The following is a 6,909-nucleotide window of genomic DNA, read 5'->3' as shown; positions in this document are numbered from 1 at the left end:
TGTAATGGTAATGTTTGTAATGGGTTTGAAATATTAGGTCATATGACATGTCACTGGGTTGTTGCAGGTGGCCAGAAAATGGAATTTTTTTTACGACTGCTGATGCGCATGCGCTCCGACGCCAATGAGCTTGGGTGCGCCAGATAAGGTTACCTCCGTGTTCAATAGATTGCGCTAGGTGGAGACGACAGAAGTGGGGATCGGTTAGGACACAGTGCGAACGACGCGAACTCGTCGGTCCAACTTCAAGACCGGTTCTAAGACCTGAAGAATTTAGCGCGAACAGACGAGACGATAGAAGGAGACACAGACACAACGAGCGCTGCTCTCAACTGATCGCAACCGGTTCTGGTTGGCTGTACTATCTACATGGGTTTGTTCTGGCCCGTGCCGAGGGTGGTTGGCTGGAGAGCCGATAGGATACGACGCGTATGTGGAAAAGGTCCATTTGGTCCTGAGGCTGCCCTTTGATCACGACTGCTAGAAGAAAACGGGAAGAAGAAACGCACATACATTCGCAAGTTGTTGATAACCCCGTTATACGCGAAAGGAATGTGAAGTATGAGCGCTTCACCAAAAGCGTATATCTGTGAGGTAAAGACGACTTACTGTTCGTTTACACTCAAACTTGCCACCTCGGACACACCTTTCTACCTCATCTCTGTACCCACGTCTGTTTGTATCACAGTAAGGTAAAGCGCGCTTTGCGTAACGGTTACATGTCTGAGGTGAAGCCGACTTGCTGCTTCTATTGCACTGCTACACTGCCCTAAAGCGCGCCTCACCCAATGCATGCAAGCGTAAAGTGAAGCCGACTTGCTGAATGTATTACAGAGGTATAAAGCGCGCCTCGCCTGAGATTATGTCATAGATGCAGGCCAGTTGACAAACTCCATAATGTGAAAAGCCTGATTCTGGGTCCATGTAGAGGATGACTTGGTCCTGTCCTCCAGGTTGTGCCCAGACTCATGCTTTTCACATATGGAGTTCGCCTGACACTTGTATGTGTATGGCGAAGCCGACTTTCTTCTTCTATAACAGTGTCCAAAAATGCGCTTCACACCAGAGGTTCACTATTGTCCCGACGTACTGCTTCTATTGCATTGTATCAAAGCGCTCTTTACCCAAGGCTTAGTACTCTGAGGTGAAGCCAACTCAGTGTTGGTATTGCAGTGACGTAAAGCGCGCTTCGCATAAAGCCTGTATGTATGAGGTGAAGCAAATTCGGTGTTCGTCAATGACTAAGAAGCAAGCGAGCTGGTGAAGATGATACATAATGTAAAACCCCGAGACTAGGGAACACGAAGGGACAGACACAACACGAAGTCTTCATCGAAGTCGCGAAGACTTCGTGTTGTGTCTGTCCCTTCGTGTTCCCTAATCTCGGGGTTTTACATGATGCATCGGTGTTCGTCTTACAGTGCCGTACAGCGCGCTTCGCCTAAAGCCAGGATGTATGAGGTGAAGTCAACTTACAGTTCGTAGTACAGTGATGTAAAGCGCGCTTCGCCTAAAGCCTGTGTGTATGAGGTGAAGCCAACTCGGAAATCGTATTACAGTGCCGTAACGCGCGCTTTGCCTAAATCCTGATTGTATGAGGTGAAACCAACTTGGTGTTCGTATTAGAGTGACGTAAAGCGCTCTTCGCCTAACGCCTGTATGTATGAGATGAAGCAAACTTGCTGTTCGTATTACAGTGACGTAAAGCGCTCTTCGCCTAACGCCCGTATGTATGAGGTGAAGCAAACTTGCTGTTCGTATTTCAGTGACGTAAAGCGCCCTTCGCCTAACGCCTGTATGTATGAGGTGAAGCCAACTTGCTGTTTGTATTACAGTGACGTAAAGCGCTCTTCGCCTAACGCCTGTATGTATGAGGTGAAGCCAACTTGCTGTTTGTATTACAGTGACGTAAAGCGCTCTTCGCCTAACGCCTGTATGTATGAGTTGAAGCAAACTTGCTGTTCGTATTTCAGTGACGTAAAGCGCTCTTCGCCTAACGCCTGTATGTATGAGGTGAAGCCAACTTGCTGTTCCTATTACAGTGACGTAAAGCGCTTTTTGCCTAACGCCTCTATGTATGAGGTGAAGCCAACTTGCTGTTTGTATTACAGTGACGTAAAGCGCGTTTCGCCTAACGTTTGTATGTATGAGGTGAAGCCAACTTGCTGTGCGTATTACAGTGACGTAAAGCGCTCTTCGCCTAACGCCTGTATGTACGAGGTGAAGCCAACATGCAAAATGACTATTCCAATCAAACGAACGCCCGCCCGCAGGGTGATATAGTAAACGCGTAAAGACAGTAACGATAGATTAAATTTGAGTAAACTCGTCAAATGAACCCTGTTATACACTTTGTTTTTTACAATGTATGCTGCGTGCCTTTACGGTTTCATGCTCAAATCAGACCACTTTTTTATCGCCGAGACTCAGATTAGCTAGGCTTTTCTTCTATTCCAACCCATAAAAGTAGCAACGCTCGTATCGGTTTATGTATCCCGCCTCGCAAATACAACGTTTCGCTCTGGATCTTGCTTTCCCAGAGTAAAAGCCATCGAAGCGAGTCGTCTTGAGCGTCGTAACCCTCGCATAACCTTATGAAGCGTTTTCTTCAGGATCATGGATACGACGGTCCAGTTTTAAAGCGTTGCCCAAACTGTTCTCGTTCATGCTGTTTTGATCTTCGTACTCCCTACTGTATCACAATGTTGCCCTTGACTATTTTTGATGGATTTTTTTTATTCTTTTCAGGGGTTAAATTGCAGCAGAAAGCCCCTTATTTCTTTTTCGCAGCTTGAACATGCCTTTAGGAAGTAGTGTTTTTCTTGAACGACTACCGCTTTTCCTTAAGTGATAGATCTGTTAAATTACAGTGTATTCTGTTTCGCTGCTCCGTTATGCAATACCCCTAAGTGGCTGATATTCCTCATCATCTCCTGCACCGTGCCAGCAGCACCTTCCCCAACGGCAAGCCCTCAGTCGCATTCTAATGCAGCTTGGGTGCAGCGCAATGCCCATGGCCACCCTCCTTGGTCCCGTCCCTCGACCTACCCGGTGGGACGTCACCACAGCGCTGCTCCGCTTCCTGCAAGATTCGGGCCTTGCGTCCACCCTCTTACCGGACTTTCTCTGCTATGTCGTACCTGTGCTGCTCTGACTGTTTTTCTTTTTGTTTCTTAAATGTTTGTTTTGAGTTTTTTGAATAACCTACTAATATTTCCTCTTTTCTTTTCTTTCTATTAAGCACATTCCCCCTAGCAAGGGGGTCCTTAACGCATAACAAACAAACAAACAAACAAACAAACAAACAAACAAACAAACAAACAAACAAACAAACAAACAAACAAACAAACAAACAAACAAACAAACAAACAAACAAACAAATTATGATATTTCCTGCAAACATGCTGTTTTACTTAAATACTCTACTATGCATGTGCATACCCAGTGATTACTATTCTTGTTTGACTTTTTTCACCCATCCGTTTGAAACTTTTGAGCTATGAACCACATGTTGCATTCTATCACTTTAACCCGTTCACCTGTTTATATTCACCGTGTACTAAGAACAGTCCAAATGTCGGGAACAATCATATTTATTACGTAAAATACATACCGGCACACACAGCATTTAAAACACTTCGAAATGACGTTTCGGAATCCACTCGGATTCCATCATCCGAATGGCATGCGAGCGCCTGACCCTTGGCACTTAAATAGGCTGGGGCAGGCACTCACATGCCATTCTGATGATGGAGTCCGAATGGATTCCTAAACGCCATTTTAAAGTGCTTTAAATGTTGTGTGTGCCGGTATGTATTTTACGTAATAAATATTCACCGTGCGTAGGCTTCATGGGGTAGCCAGGGTAGCCAACTCCTTTGTCGCGACTCACACCCCCATCCTCTTCTTTATCGCATCAGCATCTACAATGTTCAAGATTTCGTTGAACACATTTTTCTTGTTTCTTCTTTTCTTTCATCAATTCAATGTATACGAAGAAACAAGTATAAGCAGAAGCGTCCCATTTTAAATGGATTGTAGACGGGACGGAGAAATATGCATAGTTGTCTTCGTACGTAGAAGAGCTTGAGCGTGCAGCGTTGTGTTTACGTGTCGAACAAATAGCTTATGAATTCTAAAGTGAGCTGTCATTGTTATTGATGTCAATGGACACCCGTCACATGGTACAACAGCCTTCTTTCTGGCGCGGGTAAGACACAGGGGTTCTCACCCAACTGAAAAACAGGTCTAGGAAATCTCGGTGTAAGACATTTCGGTGCACGGCCATATCGACGTACGGACATTTCGGTGCACGGACATTTCGACGTGCGGACATTTCGGTGCACGGACAATTCGTGCACGGACATTTCAGTGCACAGGCATATTTTGGCGCACGAACTTCTTGGTGCGCTGGCGTATTGATATATATGTTTTCTATGCATACGGGCGTGTGTTGACCAGGGTTGTGGAGTTGCCACTCCGGGGTTGGAATGATTCCGGAATCATTTCAGATTTATTAGAGCCCGAAATGGAATTGGAATGGGATGGCGGAAACTGTCCTAGGAATGGAATGGAATTAGGCATTTTTTTCGCGGGCGGAATGGAATTGGAATGGACTGGTCTGGGTACCACACGGTCAGGGGCGAAATAACCTTGTCTGTTTGCTTTTTCCGTGATGGGGAATGTCAATCCCTTCTATAGCACTGGTGGGCTACCCAGCACGGTTACCGGTCCCTTTTCTTTTATTGATGGAATTAAAGGAATGGAATGGGATTGCCAAGCCATTCCAGGAGTGGGAATTGGCTACACCTTTTCATTCCGAGGAATTGAAAGGAATGGAATTATCACAAATCTCCATTCCTCGGAATGGAAATGGAATGGAATGGGTAGTCTCATTCCGCAACCCTGGTGTTGACACTGGGTGTAGGACAAAATGTTCCCTGGGTGTGCGGGCGATGGAAAAAGAATGACCCCGCAGGTTCTTGCGCGCCCAAAAATACAAGCGCATGGCTAATGAAACACATCACAACCGACCGAGTGGTGTTATCATTCGCTCCCCCGATTTGTTCAAACTGAGAGACACCGTTTTTCTAACGAGTTAAAGGGGCAATAAACAGGTATGCAAGGTGCACTTTTTTGTAATGCAGTGTGATTCGTTTCCTACAGTGACGTTTAGCAAAAATTTTTGTCGCAAAAAAGTAAATAATGGCTCCAAACCAGCCGAATATTCACTGCACTCTTTCGCGCTCATGCCCCGCCCTGCGATGCCCTGGCGACAATAGCGACACGTCATTTTGACGTCGCGCACCATCAACCATTCAAAATGCGGGGCGCCTATACACCGGTTTTGTTTTAATATTGGGTAGTGAGGTCAATTCTAAACATATTTACACTTGTCAAACCCAAGGTAGCCAGATCAAATGCTACCAAAAGCCCACAATATTCCATTTCATGTGCGCACTATGTTTTCAGCGCTGTATTGCTCCGCGAGGTCACAGCGGTGTTCTCACAACCGGTTCTCCCCGCACGCTGCTGTTTGTGTCAACGAAGCCCGTCATTGGCTAGGAGCCCGAAATCTCCCCCATCTCCAGTAACTGGAATGCAGCTTTGCTACACGTGCGAGACGTGTGACGTAGGTGCTCTCCGGGTAGCAAGGAGAGACTTACGCGGATTATGCTCTTTGAATGGCATTGTTTCATGGTAAAGACGCTCGCTAGAAGTAAATGAATTTCATAATTGGATATCGTGAGCCACGTTCTTTCATAGAGCATAATAACTGGATAATATTCCTGGAGCTCTTTAGTGCCCCTTTAACGTCGAAAAGTCGAAGAGCGAATTATGGAAGGATTGTGCCAAGAAGCGGCATACCAGGCCATAAAAAGTTATTTCAAGGGCATAACAGGCATTCAGAACATTAATTCCCAATACCTGTCCTGAGCTCAACGTTGTGAAACTACCTTATGTAGCAGTTGTAACTTTTCGAATATACTTTTTATTTCTTGGTGGCTTCTACCCTTGAATAGTTCGGTATACCGAGTTTTTGGCCTTTTTGGTTTTCAGCCGACAGAGTGAGGTATGTAGCCTCACATACAAACATGTCATTATATTAACCCGTAGGCCACGGCACCGAACGATGTCCCAAATGTCCGTGCGTCGCCAAGTTTGTGCACCGAAATATCCGTGCACCAACATGCCCATACACCGAGATGTCCGTGCATCGAGATGACCGCACCGAGATGTCCTACACCGAAATGTCCGTCGCCGCTGAAAAACAGTCAGTCCTCTGCTCCGTTTTTCTGCCTTTCTCTTTGGTTTTATTGCTGTTTCTGCTTGAAGAAGAGGGATGGATCTTGCGTCCTGGGCTGACTTCATGGGAAACCCTCGACATTTACCCTAGACTGTCTAAGACAAGCCCAAAGAAAACACCTCGAGCAATGTTTCTACCACTATAACACTGACCAACCGATGACCCCTCAGTCCCCCCTTCCCCCCTCCCCCCCAAAAAAAAGAAAGAGAGGGAGACACAAAGAAAGAGAGAGAGAGAGAAAAGAAAAACCGCATTACTTACGAGGTACACTTCCCTCATATGAAGCATAACCCGTATGCACAAAGAAAAAGAACTTTATATATTACGCAGACGACGAAATAACCATATATCGCAACGACCTCTGGTGGGAGGGTATTTTTTTTTTTCCTTCTTCTTGGGCGCTACTCCGCGAGCCATCTTCGTCGACTGGCGAATATTTATGGGACAGTGAGAATGGCTCTCTAGAGTGCGTTACTGGTAGCGTGCTCTCATATCGCATCCCCCGTTTCGGCGTCGATCTGCCTGTATACTGTAATCACTTCATTTATACGCGGCGAAGTTTCTGTTACGAAAAATTGTAATAATGTCAGATGTAAGTTATA

Source organism: Ornithodoros turicata, chromosome 5 (assembly GCF_037126465.1).
Source record: "Ornithodoros turicata isolate Travis chromosome 5, ASM3712646v1, whole genome shotgun sequence".
In the NCBI taxonomy this organism is placed as follows: Eukaryota; Metazoa; Arthropoda; class Arachnida; order Ixodida; family Argasidae; genus Ornithodoros; species Ornithodoros turicata.
The sequence above is the reverse complement of the archived record's forward strand: the minus strand, read 5'-3'. Positions refer to the sequence as shown.